Here is an 18361-nt window from a genome sequence, read left to right as displayed (position 1 = left end):
TTAACCGTAGGCTACACCGAAAGGTCATCGAGGGACAAAATCGTATTTTCGAAGGCAACATCCGAGGGACCATGATTTATTTTATGATGATTTAACCGAAGGGTCTTTGCTAAGTGTATCCCTACATTCGCGGGACATGACCATAATACCGTAAGGCAACAAAGAGAGGTCCAAGATCACATATTTAAAGGCCATATTTTAAAGTTAATTAGGTAATTAGGATGAATCTCCACATTAAAATTAATACATTAAAATTAATACATTAAAATTAACACATTAAGATTAATTAAGCGATTTAGGGTGGATCTTCACAAGGTATCCCACAAATAAAGTGGAAGACTTAAACAGCAATCTTTTCCTGGGACATGTGAACCTGTTTGTAATCGAATTGTAACCTTGAATTGCCCGATCGGATCGAATTGAGCGGAAGTGACCTTGCTGCCGCCGGCTTTTCCTTCAGGGTTTCCTTTAGGGTTACTCGGAATTCTCAGGGTTAGCCTCCGTTAGTGTTAGGGTTTGCTTGCTAGGGTTCTCCTCTCTCCTTTTTTCGTTCTCCTTTTTATTACTGAAGTGCTGGTATTTATAATGCTCTTTTTCATGACCTAATGGGCTCAGAATGAAGCCCGAAATTTTCTGTTGTCTGTCAGCTTCGCTAGGCGAGCGTGTAGCGAACGCGTAGCGAACGTTCGCTAGGCGAGCGTGTAGCGAACGTTCGCTAGGCGAGCGTGTAGCGAGCGCGTAGCGAACAGGCCAGTTTGGGCCATTTTCTGGATTGGGCCATTCGTGAGCTGGGCCTTTGTTCCTTTAAGATCAGTGTCATAAAAATGAGTCGGAATGCCCTGCAAAATGTCTTAAAATATTAATGGGCAAATTTTGGGGTATGACAGCTGCCCCTGTTCAATATTCTTGAACCGAGAGAGTCAGAATGGTATGTACGCCATTCGTGGTCTGGAGGTGGAAGATTATTGAACACTTAGAACGCCCCAAAAATTTGCACTTGTCAATTAGTTAGTCTTGATGGAGATGGGCTTAAAGATGCCATCTAGGAAGTTTGATAATGAGAGCTTTAGAGTGCGTCGTACGTTAGAAGATATCTGAAGTCATGGGTGCCACTGGGTCATACGCCAGACCGTATAGTGAGTCATTCATTAGGCTGTCGACTTCACTGGGGAGTAGAATGGGTCATACGCCGCTGGGGATAACAGATCAGAATGGATCATACGCTAGATCGTATCTGAGTTGCAGAATGGGCCGTCTGTTAGACTGTATCTGACGAAAAGTAGTCGTATGCTAGACTACACCTCGGGGTGTACCGTACGCTAGGTAGTATCTGAGGAATGAAGATCCGAATGGGTCGTACGCTAGACCGTATCGGACTTGTTCGGGGAGTAATGAGTCATACACTGCTGGGGATAAAGGATCAGAATGGATCGTGCGCTAGATCGTATCTGAGTTGTAGACGAGCCGTCTGTTAGGCTGTACCTGGTGATGAAGGGGGGTAGTCATACGCCAGACTACACTTCAGAATGTACCGTACGCTAGGTAGCATTTGAGGGGATGAACATCCAAGCGGGTCGTAAGCTAGACCGTCTCTGAGTAGCAGAACGAGCCATCCGTTAGGCTTCATCTGATAATAAAGGGGTAGTCATACGCCAGACTACACTTCAGAATGTACCGTACGCTAGGTAGCATCCGAGGCCTTGAAGGTCCAAATGGGTCGTATGCTGGACCATATTGGAGTTGTTGAAGGTCGGAATGGATCGTACGTTAGATCGCATCTGAGTTGAAAGAGTCATATGTTGAGCTGAATCAGAATGAACCGTACGCTAGGCTATATCTGATAGTATTTGTATATGTTGTATTTGCAATAAATGTCTGGGATGGGCTTATAGATGCCATCACTAGGAGGACGTCAGGATGAATGTTGACATGGAGTGTATCTGAAAGATGTATTTGAATCTGAACGTAATCGATGAAAATGTCCGTCTGAATGACTCTCTATTTCGACTGTATCAGGAAGATAATTAACCTGAAAAATAAAGTTAGCTCCATACCATGTCATGATGCATGAGATGCAAATGTTGTATGCATGCGTGTGCTGTGAAGTGATGTAATGAATGAATTATGCGTCTGAAATAAATGCGAACATTGTATGCATGTATATGTTATGAAATGAATGAATTATGCGTCAGGGGACTCTACTGGGGAAGTAAATCTCAGTCTTCTGGTCGGAGATATTTATATTGATGACCCTGTCTCAGCTGGGGTATTTGATTTCTGTCTGATGGTAGAAATGTTCAACAGAAGCCTGGCTGGGGATAGAAGAGATGACCAATTCGTCTAGTGATGCCCATTTCTTCTGGGGAATAACTGGCTTAGCCGGGGAATAGAATTGGCAACAGATTCATTGGAAAGTCTGGTTAGACCTTCTCCTCGATCCTGAAGTCCTTTAGTAATTGTCATTGTTATTTTATGCATGTATTTTGATAAACATTGATCATATTCAAATGCATATATCAATTCAAGTTAAATCAATGGACGTTTACGCAAACAAAACAGAGAAAGTAAAACAAAAGCATCTTTTTGGAAATGAAATTGTATTGATTTTGAAAGAGGGCCTATAAATAGGCAATTTGAGTACAAGGAGACAGAAATCCTAGTAGGAGGAAATTGTCAGGCAAACAAAAGGCTATGCAGAAAAAGTCCTATCGATTCTAATTCTACCACTGTCATTATGTCTTCAAGCCTCTCATCTCCTGCTGTCGGATAGAAGTGATTAGCTTGTTCAGTCCTTTGAACTTGGATGAAGTTGTCTGAGAACGGGACATAGTCATACACTTTGATCCCTAATTTTTGCCTGGACCGCCTTTTCAGGTTTTCAATCCACCAGGATACCCCTTTTTGCCCAAGCCGCCTTGTCAGGTTTTCGACTTGCCGGGTGCACATTTTTTATGTTTATCCCTAATTTTTGCCCGAACCCTTTTGGTTCGCCGGGATGCCCTAACTTTTGCCTAGGTACGTCGACCTAGCAGGTCTCTTTTATGCGTGGTATTTTTTGACTATGTCTGCGTTCACGGGATGCGGGAAGTCTTCGCCGTCCATTGTAGCTAGTATCATGGCTCCACCAGAGAATACCTTCTTAACTACAAACAGCCCTTCGTACGTGGGAATCCATTTGCCTCTGGGATCACCTTGTGGTAGAGTGATGCGCTTTACCACCAAGTCGCCAATTTGATACACCTGTCTCTTGACTCTTTTGTTAAATGCCTGGGTCATGCGCTTCTGATATATCTGTCCATGACACACAGCCGCAAGTCTCTTCTCATCGATCAAGTTTATCTGGTCGAGTCGAGTCTGAATCCATTCATCTTCATCTAAGCCCGCCTCTTTCATGATTCGTAGAGAGGGAATCTGAACTTCCACTGGTAAAACGGCTTCCATTCCGTAGACTAAAGAGAAAGGAGTTGCTCCTGTCGAAGTGCGTACTGAAGTGCGATAACCGTGAAGAGCAAATGGTAACATCTCATGCCAGTCTTTGTACGTCACCGTCATCTTTTGTATGATCTTCTTGATATTCTTATTAGCAGCTTCTACAGCGCCATTCATCTTTGGTCGGTACGGAGAAGAGTTATGGTGCTTTACGTTGAACTGCGTGCAGAGTTCAGTAATCATCTTGTTGTTCAAATTAGTACCATTGTCGGTAATAATTCTTTCAGCGATACCATATCGACAAATGAGATTATTCTTGATGAATCGTGCCACCACATTCTTGGTGACAAAAGCGAATGAGGCGGCCTCTACCCACTTTGTAAAGTAATCAATAGCAACAAGGATGAAACGATGCCCATTAGAAGCAGTAGATTTAATCTCCCCAATCATATCAATGCCCCACATTGCAAAGGGCCAAGGTGCGGTCAACACGTTCAATGGAGCAGGAGGTGCATGTACTTTATCCGCATATATCTGGCACTTGTGACAGGTTCTGGAGTGATGGTGGCAATCAGCTTCCATGGTAGACCAATAATACCCTGATCTCAGAATCCTCTTGGCCATCGTATGTCCACTAGAATGAGTCCCAAAAATACCGTCGTGCATGTCTTTCATAATCTCTTCTGCTTCCTTTTTATCCACACAGCGAAGCAAAGTTGAGTCATGATTACGTTTGTATAATACTCCATTACTCAGAAAGAACTTAGCGGAGAACTTCCTCAGGAATTTTTTGTCATTAATGGATGCCCCTTCAGGGTATTCCTGAGCTTCTAAATATCTTTTTACTTCGTGGAACCAAGGTTTTTCCCGTACTCCCTCAGTGTTAAGTTCATAACAGTATGCCGGTTCATCTAGTCGCCCAATGGTGATCCTGGGAGCCTCATTGTCCCATCTGACTCTGAACATAGATGACATGGTAGCTAATGCGTCTGCCAACTGATTCTCTTCTCGTGGGATATGTTCGAATGTAATCTCTTCAAAGTGTGGGATTAATGTCATCACCTGTTCTCGGTAAGGGATGAGATTCGGATGCTTAGTGTCCCATTCTCCTTTGATCTGCCTGATTACTAATGCTGAGTCTCCGTACACACTCAAAAACTTGACCCGCCGGTCTATAGCAGCCTTGAGTCCCAAAATACATGCTTCATACTCAGCCATATTATTGGTACAATGAAAACATAGTCTAGCAGTGAAATGCGTATGGTAACCCTCGGGAGAAATGATTACCACACCAACACCATTGCCCAATGCATTAGAAGACCCATCGAAAACCATAGTCCATCGGGATCCTAGTTCGGGTCCTTCATCCGGTCCAGGTTCTTCATAATCAGTAACAAGCATGACATCCTCATCTGGGAACTCAAAATTCATAGATTGGTAATCATCCACTGCTTGATGAGCCAAGTGATCGGCTAGCACGCTTCCTTTGATTGCTTTCTGAGTAGTATACTGGATGTCATACTCTGTTAAGATCATCTGCCATCTTGCTATTCTTCCGGAGAGAGCGGGTTTCTCAAATATGTATTTGATAGGATCCATCTTAGAAATCAATAAAGTGGTGTGATTCAACATATACTGTCTCAGTCGGCGAGCAGCCCAGGCCAAAGCACAACAAGTTTTCTCGAGCAGTGAGTATCTTGTTTCACAGTCGGTAAACTTTTTGCTAAGGTAGTATATGGCATGCTCTTTTCGACCAGACTCGTCATGTTGTCCCAACACGCACCCCATTGAATTTTCTAACACGGTTAAATACATGATTAGAGGTCTTCCTTCAACTGGTGGCATCAGAATTGGAGGTTCTTGAAGATACTTCTTGATTTTGTTAAAAGCTTCTTGACATTCCTCATTCCATATCATCTCTTGATTTTTCCTCAGTAGCTTGAAGAGGGGTTTGCAGGTGGCGGTCAAATGGGAGATAAATCGGGCAATGTAATTCAAGCGTCCCAAGAAACCTCTGACTTCTTTATCTGTACTAGGAACTGGCATTTCTCGAATAGCTCTCACCTTGGCCGGGTCAACCTCAATCCCTTTACCACTGACAATAAAGCCCAAGAGTTTGCCGGACCTTACCCCAAAGGTGCATTTGTTCGGGTTCAGCCTCAACTTGTATTTCTTCAACCTCTCGAACAGTTTGTATAAATGATCGAGATGTTCCTCCTCAGTATGAGATCTGGCTATCATGTCATCCACATATACTTCTATTTCATGATGGATCATATCATGGAACAAAACCACCATAGCACGCTGGTACGTTGCCCCTGCATTCTTTAAACCAAATGGCATTACTTTATAAAAGAACGTGCCCCATTGCGTCACAAACGTAGTTTTCTCCATGTCCTCAGGCGCCATCTTAATCTGGTTGTAACCTGAGAATCCATCCATGAATGAGAACACCTTGTGTTGAGCGGTGTTATCTACCAGAACATCAATGTGCGGAAGTGGAAAGTCATCCTTGGGACTCGCTTTGTTCAGGTCTCAGTAATCTACACACATTCGCACCTTACCATCCTTCTTTGGCACTGGTACCACATTAGCAACCCATTGAGGATAAGAAGTAACAGCCAGAAAACCTGCATCAAATTGTTTCATCACCTCGGCTTTGATTTTCTCAGACATTTCAGGACGCATGCGACGAACCTTTTGCTTAACAGGACGACATTCTTCCCTCGTTGGCAGTCGATGCACTACTATATCGGTATCCAGTCCTGGCATGTCTTCATAAGACCAAGCAAAAATCTCTACATAGTCATGCAACATCTGAATCAACCTTCTTTTGACATTGCTTTCCAAGCCTGCTCCTATTTTGACTTCTTTCTTGTCTACTTCAGTACCCAGATTTACAGTCTCAACTGACTCCTCGTGTGGCTGTATAGTCCTTTCTTCCTGCAGTAACAGTCTGGCGAGTTCTCCAGGTACTTTACAATCTTCCTCACTTCCATCCTCGACTTGGTAGATCGGATTTTCAAAGTCATAATGAACAGTAGTAGAACTATTATCAACAGGATCCAGAGTGGGTATGGATCTGCAATTCGTTACGTGAGTGTGTGTAAGAAAACATAGCTTATTTGGAAGATGACAGAAAAGACAAAGAGCGCAATATTTGAATGCAAAAAGTCCATTGATTTATTGAATATGAATATGCTTATGAAAATGACAAAACCCTTAACAAATTAGCTATTGTGCCCCGGGCATAGACACAACGCTTGGAGAAGTTCAATTGTAAACAAAACAAAATTTGCAACACCAAAATAGGCAATAACAATTACTCCTGACTAAAGGAAATCGGGATAGTGTCTTCAGCCTTCCAATTATTGAGTCCGTCGCCAATTGTTGGGAAAATCCAGCTATCCAGGTCGCAATCGCTGTCAGCGTCTTCTACAGCATTAATTTGACTCTTGGCTACCTTCTCAGAGCTAAACCCCAGGCCAAATTTGTCAGACTTGTACGGTATGTCGATCAGTTGACCCCAGCCAGTACGACCACCATCTTCAACCACGGCTTGAGCGTCCTTCAGAGAAATCATAGCAGGAGGAGCACGAATAACCTTGGGTACGCAGGAAGTTGGCTTAAGGACAGGATTGGTCGGAGGAACTACTTCAAATGACTGACAAGGAGTCTCAATGAATTCACCATCCATCTCGACGTATCTGAAGGTATGCACACTACTGACAATGTACTCTTCTTCTCCACACACGGTGACAATTTTATCCTCTGTGGGATATCTCAACTTTTGATGGAGAGATGAAGCTACAGCACCTGCCCCATGAATCCAAGGGCGTCCCAATAAGCAGGAATAGGCAGGACGAATGTTCATTACATGGAAGGTAGTGTTGAAGACTTGCGGTCCTATCTTGATAGGAAGGACTACTTCGCCATGGACAACACTCTTCGCACCATCGTAAGCACGTATCACAATGTCACTAGGTTTCAGTTCAATGCTTTTACAATCCAGCTTATCCAGCACAGCTGTCGGCAGCACATTCAGGGAAGAGCCATTATCGATCAACACATGAGACAAAGTGATTCCCCTACACTCAATGGAGATATGCAGGGCTTTATTGTGATTCTTTCCTGCTGGTGTCAGATCAGCGTCGGAAAAGCCTAGGCCATTGTCAACAGCCAAGTGAGCAACATAATGTTCGAACTGATCGACAGATGTCTCCTGAGGCACATGAGCGGTCTTGAAGAATTTTATCAATGCATTGGCATGAGATTCTGAAGATAACAGCAAGGATAACATCGAGATCTTAGACGGGGTATGCCCCAACTGTTCTACAACATCAAAATCACTCTTGCGAATGATTTTCAGCACTTCTTCCATTTCTTGTTTGGCAACATCTTCGGGAGTAACTTCGACCGGTGTCTCTGACTGAGAAGGATTGACTGGTTCCTTTCCTCGAGTTTCAAGGACAGGAGGTGAGATTTTTGGAGAGAAGATCCTTCCGCTTCGAGTAATTTTACTAGTCCCAACAATGCCACTAGTATTAGCAGCATTATCCACTTGCTTCACGCCATGGACGTAAACATCACCGCCATAATTCCACGGAATAGCTTTGCTTGAGGAATACGGGATCGGGCCAGGTGCAGTGATGATTAGGGGAGCAACCCTGGGCTCAGCAGTAATCTTCACAGGCGCCCTGGTAGCGGTAATCTTCACTTGAACTTTGGACCTAGCAATCACAGATATTTCTTCAATAGGGTTTTCCGCCTTAGGAATCCTTTCGAAGAGAACTGTACGATCGTCCATCAGCCGTTGAATACCATTCTTCAATTTCAAACAGTCCTCGGGCTGGAGTATGCAGAGATTGCAATCTTTAGCACAACCTGGAAATAAACCAGCTTGCAATAAATTCCTCTTTATGATCGGGAGAGGAGATGTTAAGTCCGCCACATTGGAAACGTGAGAATCGTCATCCATAGCATTAACAGTCTTGTCATGGTTAGGCATAGGAGCAGTGATGACATTAGGAGTCTCCGGAGGCTCAAAATCAATTTCTCCAGCTTCGATCATATCCTGAATCTTATTCTTCAATGACCAGCAATCGTTTGTATCATGCCCGGGGCTATCGGAGTGATATGCACACCTGGCATTGGGATTATAACGAGAAGAGGTAGTGTTGGGATTTGTAGGAGGATCTCTAAGGGTGATTAAATTTGCCTTTAGCATTCCCTGCAGTGCCTGTGCCAAGGTCATATTGATCCTGGTGAACTGCCTTCTTGGCCTGTCTTGTTTGGGCTGGAAGTTTTGAGATGGTGGTGCTGCAATCGTAACCGCTCCAATGTCGTGGTCACGGTTTTTCTTGTTACGACCCTTTTGACCGTACACAACATTTGATTCGTTCCTCCCCTGATAGGACCTTTTGGTGCTTGCAGAGGTAGCCGCCTGTATCTTTCCACTTCGGATGCCGCCTTCAACACGTTCACCTGTTAATATAAGTTCAGTGAAACCTGATGAAGAACTTCCCAGTAGATGGCTGTAGAATGGGCCGGTCAGTGTGCCCATGAACATGTCCACCAATTCTCTGTCAGTCATAGGGGGTTTGACTCTGCCAGCCAAATCTCTCCACTTTTGAGCATATTCTTTAAAGCTTTCTTTAGATCCCATAGTCATATTCTGCAACTGTAGCCGGGTAGGTGCTAGTTCAGAGTTATACTGGTACTGTTTATAGAAAGCTGTTGCTAAATCGGTCCAGGTGCGGATGTCAGAGCTCTCGAGCTGATAATACCATTCCAACTGTGTGCCAGACATGCTTTCTTGGAAGAAATGGATCCATAGCTTCCTGTCAGTGGTATGCGGCTGAATCTTTCTCACATAAGCTCTCAGATGCATCTGAGGACAGGACGCACCATCGTACTTAGTGAAAGTGGGGATTTTGAATTTGCGAGGAATGGTCACATCGGAGACCAGACCCAAACTTTCGAAATCCAGACCGGGCGCCTTCTGACCCTCCATAGCTAGCATACGTTCTTCCAGCAACTTGTACTTATCATCTCTTGGAGAGTACTGTTCATTTTCATAATCTTCATCGTCATCCTCAGGGTTGGAGAAATCAGCATTCTCTTCCTCTGAATCATTCTCCGCCCCCTCTTCTGGACCATTCGGGATTCCAAACTTGACTCCTGCGGCCTGTCCTTTACGCCTTCTTCCCGGGTTAATGAAACTCACAGCTTTCTTGTCTTTCTTCTTTTCGAGCAAAAGAGCCTTCAGTTCCTCCTGCCCCTTGGATAAGCTTAGCATCATCTCCTTGAATTGAGCATTCTGAGTCTGGAGATCTTTGACAGTTTGTTCGAGATCCATTTTTCTGTTTGCAATGGAAGACCGTGAGAACATTGAACTTGTAGAACACCTGTTATGTAGTGTTATGTTATGCTATGCAATGCATGAAATGTTTTCAAGGACTTTTGGAATTTAACTTTGCGTAAACCACCAACAAGAGAGAAACTTTTATTACTAATTTCTTTAATCAATGTTCATTACAAAAAAGAATGATAATAAAAATACAATGAAAGCTCAAGTCTCCCAGGGGCGACTTCTTTTTGGGCGAAGATATGCATTGAGTCTTCGTTCCTCATTAAGCTGACTGGTAAGTTCTAACACTTTCTTCCTTTCTGCAATGAACTGAGTCTCAAAAGTATCCCTTTCCTCTCTCAACTGGATCCAGGATCTCTTCAGTTCTTCAACATCGGTAGGCATATCTGGATAAGGAGTGATCTGAGGAGTACCTCCTTCAACTTCTGATTCAACAATCAGTGGTCCGACTGCAAGATATGGCATGACAAGCTCACGAGCTCTGGCGCGTACCCATCTGAGATAAGGTTCCATAGGAATAGAATTTTTCTGTCCTAGAGTGCTTCTTTTCACCATGCCCCAGGCTCGTACAAATCTCTGACGGAGGCCTTGGGAATCGGTGTCATAGTCAAACACAGTACCTTGAATAATTCTTTCATGTGGACCGTCTCTTCGAGCATAACCAAACTGGCGTAGGACTAAAGCTGGGTTATAAGTAATACCTCCTCTTATCCCCAAGAGTGGTACATTAGAGAATTCTCCACAACGGTCAATGAGGATAACATCTTCTTGGAGATGAGGACACCAACGGATGTCTGAATGGGAGAGCGACATTATCCTTTGAGACCATTTCAAATTCTGCTCATTCTTCAAGACTGATTGAGGAAGGTGCGAAATAAACCACCTAGACAATAAAGGTATGCTGCACATGAGAGTCCCTTGCCTTTTCATAGTACGAGTGTGAAGAGAATGCAAAATGTCTCCCAGCAAGGTAGGCACCAGGTTATGAGTGAGGAATATCTTAATAGCATTCATATCTACGAATTGGTCCGGATTAGGAAATAACACCAAACCATAGATCAGTAATGCTAGAACGTCTTCGAAAGCATGGACATTCATAACCTTTAAGAATTCTCGGGCCTTATTTATCAGAAACTTGGCAAGTAAACCCTTAACTCCACTTCTCGTTACCCAATTGGTTTCGATGTCTGACTTTGTCATGGGCAAAGCTGCGGCAACTTCTTCAGACTTCGGAACCTTTTCTAAACCACTGAACGGTAGTTGATCAAGGATAGGTATCCCAAGCAGTCTGGAGAATTCTTCCAGTGTAGGTACCAACTGGTAATCTGGGAATGTGAAGCAATGATGTTTAGGGTCGAAGAACTGGAATAAAACTCTCATCATATCTTCTTTGAAACCAGTGGTAACCAAATTGAGGAGAGAACCGTGTTTCTTGATGAACTGGGCATGATCGGGAAGTTCTGACACTAAATCTTTGAGTTGAGGAGAGATTGCTACAAAATTGATCCGGATGGTCTTCCTGGGAGCCATAGCTTTACAAAACAGAGCAAAGTTAAATCCCTAAGTCCTTGAAATGGTTATAATGTCATGATATTATGATGTTATGATGTTATGATGTTATGATGTTATGATGTTATGATGTTATGAGGTTATGTAAGTAACAAACACAAGCAAGTCACACAACAATCATTCCTAGGTTTTAGGGCTTGCATGAGTTCCATAGGTAAGTACCCTCCCCACTGAAGTTTAGTTGGTTCAACCTGTCCTAGAATAGTAACCGGGTTCTAGAAGGATCTCAAATCATTGACCTTTCTTTAAGTCCACTTCAGTGCAACACCAAGTGGTTGACCGAAGCTTCCCTAAAGTCCAATCTCAAAGAGTGTAGTATCGAGTCTCAACCAACCCCAGTCGGAACCGAAGTCAGTTATCTCACTACTTTCTAATGGCCAGGATGAGTCAACTAGGGTTCTAAAGGTCTGGTTAATGCTTTGATGACACCACGCGGAAGCCAAATTTTTCCTCAAGTGAACATGAGGAACATCAGGACATCCAAAGTGTCACATTAACCGTAGCCATCATTTTAACCATTCCAGTATACGCCGGATAGTCGCGATGATATATTGCTACTTACCTAAGGTACACTAGATCCGGGTGTAGGATCTTTCACTCAAAAATACCCAAGCAATCCCTTAAAAGTAAATCAGACAATTTGGAATAAGTGATCTTGTTTTTAAGGTAACCTCTCTTTTTAAAGCATCCCCAGCAGAGTCGCCAGTTCTGTCATACGGTGAACTGACTTGGGGTGTTTTGCTTTTTATCGCAATGTCGCGGATAGCAAGAGTCGCCACCGACTTTTCTTTTATCCAATAAGGAAGGGTGGAAAAGAACAGGAAAGACCTCAATAGATTTTGGGTTCGGGAGGTACATTATACAAAGGGAAGGTGTTAGCACCCTTTGTATCCATGGTTATCCGTGGGCTCTTAATTGCTGGATCACTTATATTTTTGTCTGAAAAGTGTTCGTGAATTGTTTGAAAAATGTTTCGGAAAGAGAGTTAACTTTGTAATGATTCTCGTATGAATGTATACAAAGTATTTATCTCGTTTGATTTTGAAAACGGTTTAGAAAAATGTAACTTGGTAATGATTCTAGTATGAATGTATACCAAGTGGTGATTTTCTAGGATTTGCAAAGTGTGAGGGGTGGAAAATGTTTTAGGTTATGATCCAGCAATTGAGAGTTATACCTTCCTAAGGTCGTTATGAACGTTTCCTATCCTTATGAGGGTAAAACTGTCCTTACTATTGAGAAGTAAGTAATTTTACCCTTTGGATGTTTAAGGGTCATTATAGGGTCATTGATAGGTCATTGAAGGCAACAGTTGTAAGGATACCTTAGCATTCGAAGGGACTATCATCATTTAACCGTAGGCTACACCGAAAGGTCATCGAGGGACAAAATCGTATTTTCGAAGGCAACATCCGAGGGACCATGATTTATTTTATGATGATTTAACCGAAGGGTCTTTGCTAAGTGTATCCCTACATTCGCGGGACATGACCATAATACCGTAAGGCAACAAAGAGAGGTCCAAGATCACATATTTAAAGGCCATATTTTAAAGTTAATTAGGTAATTAGGATGAATCTCCACATTAAAATCAATACATTAAAATTAATACATTAAAATTAACACATTAAGATTAATTAAGCGATTTAGGGTGGATCTTCACAAGGTATCCCACAAATAAAGTGGAAGACTTAAACATCAATCTTTTCCTGGGACATGTGAACCTGTTTGTAATCGAATTGTAACCTTGAATTGGCCGATCGGATCGAATTGAGCGGAAGTGACCTTGCTGCCGCCGGCTTTTCCTTCAGGGTTTCCTTTAGGGTTACTCGGAATTCTCAGGGTTAGCCTCCGTTAGTGTTAGGGTTTGCTTGCTAGGGTTCTCCTCTCTCCTTTTTTCGTTCTCCTTTTCATTACTGAAGTGCTGGTATTTATAATGCTCTTTTTCATGACCTAATGGGCTCAGAATGAAGCCCGAAATTTTCTGTTGTCTGTCAGCTTCGCTAGGCGAGCGTGTAGCGAACGCGTAGCGAACGTTCGCTAGGCGAGCGTGTAGCGAACGTTCGCTAGGCGAGCGTGTAGCGAGCGCGTAGAGAACAGGCCAGTTTGGGCCATTTTCTGGATTGGGCCATTCGTGAGCTGGGCCTTTGTTCCTTTAAGATCAGTGTCATAAAAATGAGTCGGAATGCCCTGCAAAATGTCTTAAAATATTAATGGGCAAATTTTGGGGTATGACAGGATCTCATGATTAAGTCACACTTGATACATTAAACGGACTAGCTATTCTAGGGACTTTATTAAAAAAAATAAAGAAAAAATCTTTTATTATTAATAAATAATTTGATACAAGTACCAATCTCTAGGGCTTACACCAACACAAGAACCGTAAGTCTAGGTAGAAATGTGTACGCTCTTATAGTTATGGATGACTACTCTCGACATACCTAGATATTTTCTTATCTTCAAAAAGACACGTTTTTGCTGCCTTTTAGAAGCTAACCAAGGTTATCCAATACGAAAAAGGAGTAAGCATTACATCCACCAGAAGTGACCATGTTGGAGAATTTCAAAATGAGGAATTCAAAAAATTATGTAATGAGAATGGTATTCACACTTGATACATTAAACAGACTAGCTATTCTAGGGACTTTATTAAACATACATAATAAAGAAAAAACCTTTTATTATTAATAAATAATTCGATACAAGTACCAAAAGTATTGGCCTCTAGGGTTTACACCAACACAAGAACCGTAAGTCTAGGTAGAAATGTGTACGCTCTTGTAATAATGGATGACTACTCTCTACATACCTAGACATTTTCTTATCTTAAAAAAGACACGTTTTTTTGCTGCCTTTTAAAAACTAACCAAGGTTATCCAATACGAAAAAGGAGTAAGCATTACATCCACCAGAAGTGACCATGTTGGAGAATTCCAAAATGAGGAATTCAAAAAATTATGTAATGAGAATGGTATTCAACATGCCCTAAACTAGTAGAAGTTGAAGTTGTCGATTGTGCAGGTATCTTGGAAAGTAAAAATCAGGAGAAAATGATCAAGAACCTGACCAAGGCCAAATTGAAATTCAAGATGAGAATCCGACTCAGGATCAAATGACAAATACTCCACCAAAATATCCAGATATTTTGAAAGAATGGAGACCAGCAAGAGATTATTCCATCCAGAACATTACTGGAGATATATCTAAGGGAGTCACTACTCGACGATCCCTTAATAAGGTATGTAACTTTGTGGCTTTTGTTTTGAAAATTAAGCCAACAGGAATTGACGAAGCTCTCTTTGATGAACATTGGTATCTTTCCATGTAAGAAGAGTTAAACAAATTTCAACGAAACAACGTTTGGGAACTCGTTCCCAAAACTTCAGCCAATCTAGTGATCGGTACTCGATGTGTCTTTCGTAACAAGTTGGAAGAAGATAGTAATATTTTAAGAAATAAATCCATACTCTTTATGAAAGGATACAATCAATAAAAAGGAATAAATTTCGATGAAATTTATGCTCACGTGGCTAGATTAGACGCCATAAGGATATTATTAACTTTCTTTTGCATTATGAATTTTAAATGATTTCAAATGGATGTAAAATGTGATTTTCTAAATGGTTACATCCAATAAGAGATATATGTCAATCAACCTCTAGATTTTTTCATTCCAACCTTTCCAGGTCATGCTTACAAGCTTAAGAAAGCACTATATGGACTAAAACAAGGTCACATGGGTTTGGTATCATCGTCTCATCAAATTCTTGCTTGAAAACATGTTCTAAAGAGGACAAGTTGACAAAACTCTATTTATAAATAAAATCTATCATGATATCTTATTAGTTCAAATTTATATCAATGATACTTGGTGCTACTAGCGAATCCTTGTGCAAGGAGTTTTTGGAAATTATCTAGAATGAGTTCAAAATTAAATAATGGGAGAGCTTAAATATTTTCTAGGACTTCAAATCCATCAAACTAAAGAAGGAGCTTTAAAAAATCAAGAAAAATATTGTAAAAAGTTGCTAAAAAGGTTTGATATGGAGAAGTCCAAAGTAATAACAATCTCAATGTCAAGCTCGTGCAACCTTAAAGAGGACAAAAATGGAAATCCAATTGAAGAAAGAAAATACCGATGTATGATAGGTTATCTTCTTTATCTAACTACATCACATGCTAATACAATGTTTGTTGTGTGTATGTGTGTATTTTTCCAGTCATCCCCAAAGGAATCACATCTCGCTGTAGTTAAACGCATCATGAGATATCTCTTTGGCACAAAAAAAATGAGTTTTGATACCCCAAGGGAGCAGTTTGTAACTTAATTAGGTACACCGAATCCGATTTTGCTGGGTGTATATTGGATAGGAAAAGTACCAACGATATATCTCGCTTACTTGGGAATTCGCTAATCTCATGGCACTACGCCAAAAACTGGAATAGACAGCGCACCTTAGAGGGCGCTTTATTACAAAAGCGCACTCTAAAGTGAAGCGAAAAAATAAGGAGCGAACAACTGGAATAGACAGCGCACTTTAGAGGGCGCTTTTGTAATAAAGCGCCCTCTCAGGTGAAGCGAAAAAATAAGGAGGAGATAGAGGGACAACAATACAGGGCACTTTTTAGAAAGCGCCCTCTAAGGTTACCCTTAGAGGGCGCTTTTAAAAAATCGCTCTATAAGTCCATGCGCATTTCCAGTTTATAAAGCGCTTTTGGAAAGCCTTAGAGAGCGCTTTCATAAGCGCCCTCTTAGGCCCCCTTTAGAGGGCGCTTTTTTTCCACAAGCGCCCTCTAAGGTCCCTTTTAGTAAACATTAAAATTATAACATACTGCGCATTTTTTTATTTCACTCTCTGTTATTTTCGTTCTTTTTCACGTTAGGGTTCTCACTGCTACGATTTTCGCTACTTCTAAGGCGTTCTCCTTCCACCTCTGTTAGATCTACGACGTTTCCTCCTTCTATTAATTCGTTGTTAGCTGTTCGATTTTGACACCATAGGTATTTTTCTAATCTTCATATTACTTGGTTTCTCTTCTGACGTTCGCTATTGTTCATTTTTGGTTTCATTTTTCTTGGTTCATACATTTATTGAGTATTCTCAACAATAATTATTGTGTTGCAATGCTAGCAATGGAGACTAGGAATTATGGGTTAAATTTCACCAACTGTTCCATTTGTTTCTCGATGTAGAAAAAGGAGGCAGCAATATCTAAAACACCTTCTACCAATCAAAGGTACACTATGCAGCTTATGAGTGTATTTATTCTAGCATACATAGCGTAGCTAGTAACTTAAGAAGTTTAGGTATGGATGTTATTTGATAGAGTAAATTAGAGTCGACTATTCTTCTGTTAGCTTTTAGTTAGACCATTATACAATTCTACATATATATTTTTTAGTCAATGTTTATCTTTTGTAAAAACTATATGATGATATATAACTATGCTACAAATTAGTGCATACCACTAATGCTTAATGCATGGTTCATACATTCTCATGCTATTGAAGTCAGAGATATCTGAAAATGTTGAGAAACTAACTCAATAAACCAAAATTGTTTTGGTTTTGGGTTGTTGTTGGAGACATGAATGCCCTGCACAGAGACTAACTCAATAAAGCGAAATTGTTTTGTCTCATCCCATTTTTGGTTTCTCTTCTGAAATTTTTTTTTGTTTATTCTAATTAGTAATGGATAATACATGGATGTCTTCCAATCGATTGTCGAGAGAGTACGAGAATGGGGTATCAGAATTCGTTAAGTTTGCCGTTGCGCACGCCGAAGACCCCAGTAGAATGATATGTCCTTGCTTGGGTTGTTGTTATGGGAAACGGGTTGACGCAGTTCAGTTGACATCGCATCTAATGAGGCATGGAATTGATCGAAGTTATACATGTTGGAATTTGCATGGTGAGAAAAGTAACGAGAATGTTGAACCGGGGGATAGTACGACCTATGCCTCAAACTATAGTGGCGCAGATACATACGATTGTGATCGAGTTGAAGAGATTGCAGAAGCACTTGAAGGAGATCTTAAGGATTATCCTGAAATGTTTGAGAGGTTGGTAAGTGATGTAGAGAAACCTTTGTATGATGGTTGCACTAAATTCACAAGATTGTCTGCGGTATTAAAGTTGTACAACTTAAAGGCGGGCAATGGATGGTCGGATAAAAGTTTCACAGAGTTATTAGCCCTTTTGAAAGATATGCTTCCTGAGGATAATATTCTTCCCAATCGAACATATGAGACCAAAAAGATGTTGTGCTCTATTGGCATGAGCTATGATAAGATACATGCATGTCCAAACGATTGCGTTTTGTTTTGAAATGAGTATGCATCGTTAAATGAGTGTCCTAAATGCGGTGTCTCGCGATATAAGAACAAGTTGTCTCCAGTAAAAATCTTGTGGTATTTTCCTGTTATTCCGAGATTTAGACGCATGTTTCGTAGTGAAACCGACTCAAGACACTTGACCTGGCATGCAGATGAAAGAATTATAGATGGAAAGTATCGACATCCGGCAGATTCACCATAGTGGTTGAAAATTGATAATGATTATCCTGAATTTGGAGAAGAATCAAGAAACCTTCGCTTGGCATTATCTACTGATGGAATGAACCCACACGGTATCCAGAGTATCTCACACAGTACATGGCCTGTGATTATTATGATTTATAACCTACCTCCATGGCTATGTATGAAGCGTAAGTACATGATGTTGTCTATGTTGATTTATGGACCTAAACAACCAAGGAATGACATAGACGTGTACTTGAAGCCCTTAATCGAAGATTTAAAGATTTTGTGGGAGACCGGTGTGGAGGTTTATGATGGATATAGGAAAGAAAGTTTCAACTTGAGGGCGATGTTGTTTGGCACAATTAATGATTTTCCAGCATACGGAAATCTATCAGGGTATAGCATAAAAGGTCAATGTGCGTGTCCTATTTGTGAAGATAAAACAGATTGGAAGCGCTTGGAGTTTGG

Source organism: Lathyrus oleraceus, chromosome 3 (assembly GCF_024323335.1).
Source record: "Lathyrus oleraceus cultivar Zhongwan6 chromosome 3, CAAS_Psat_ZW6_1.0, whole genome shotgun sequence".
Lineage (NCBI taxonomy): Eukaryota > Viridiplantae > Streptophyta > Magnoliopsida > Fabales > Fabaceae > Lathyrus > Lathyrus oleraceus.
The sequence above is the reverse complement of the archived record's forward strand: the minus strand, read 5'-3'. Positions refer to the sequence as shown.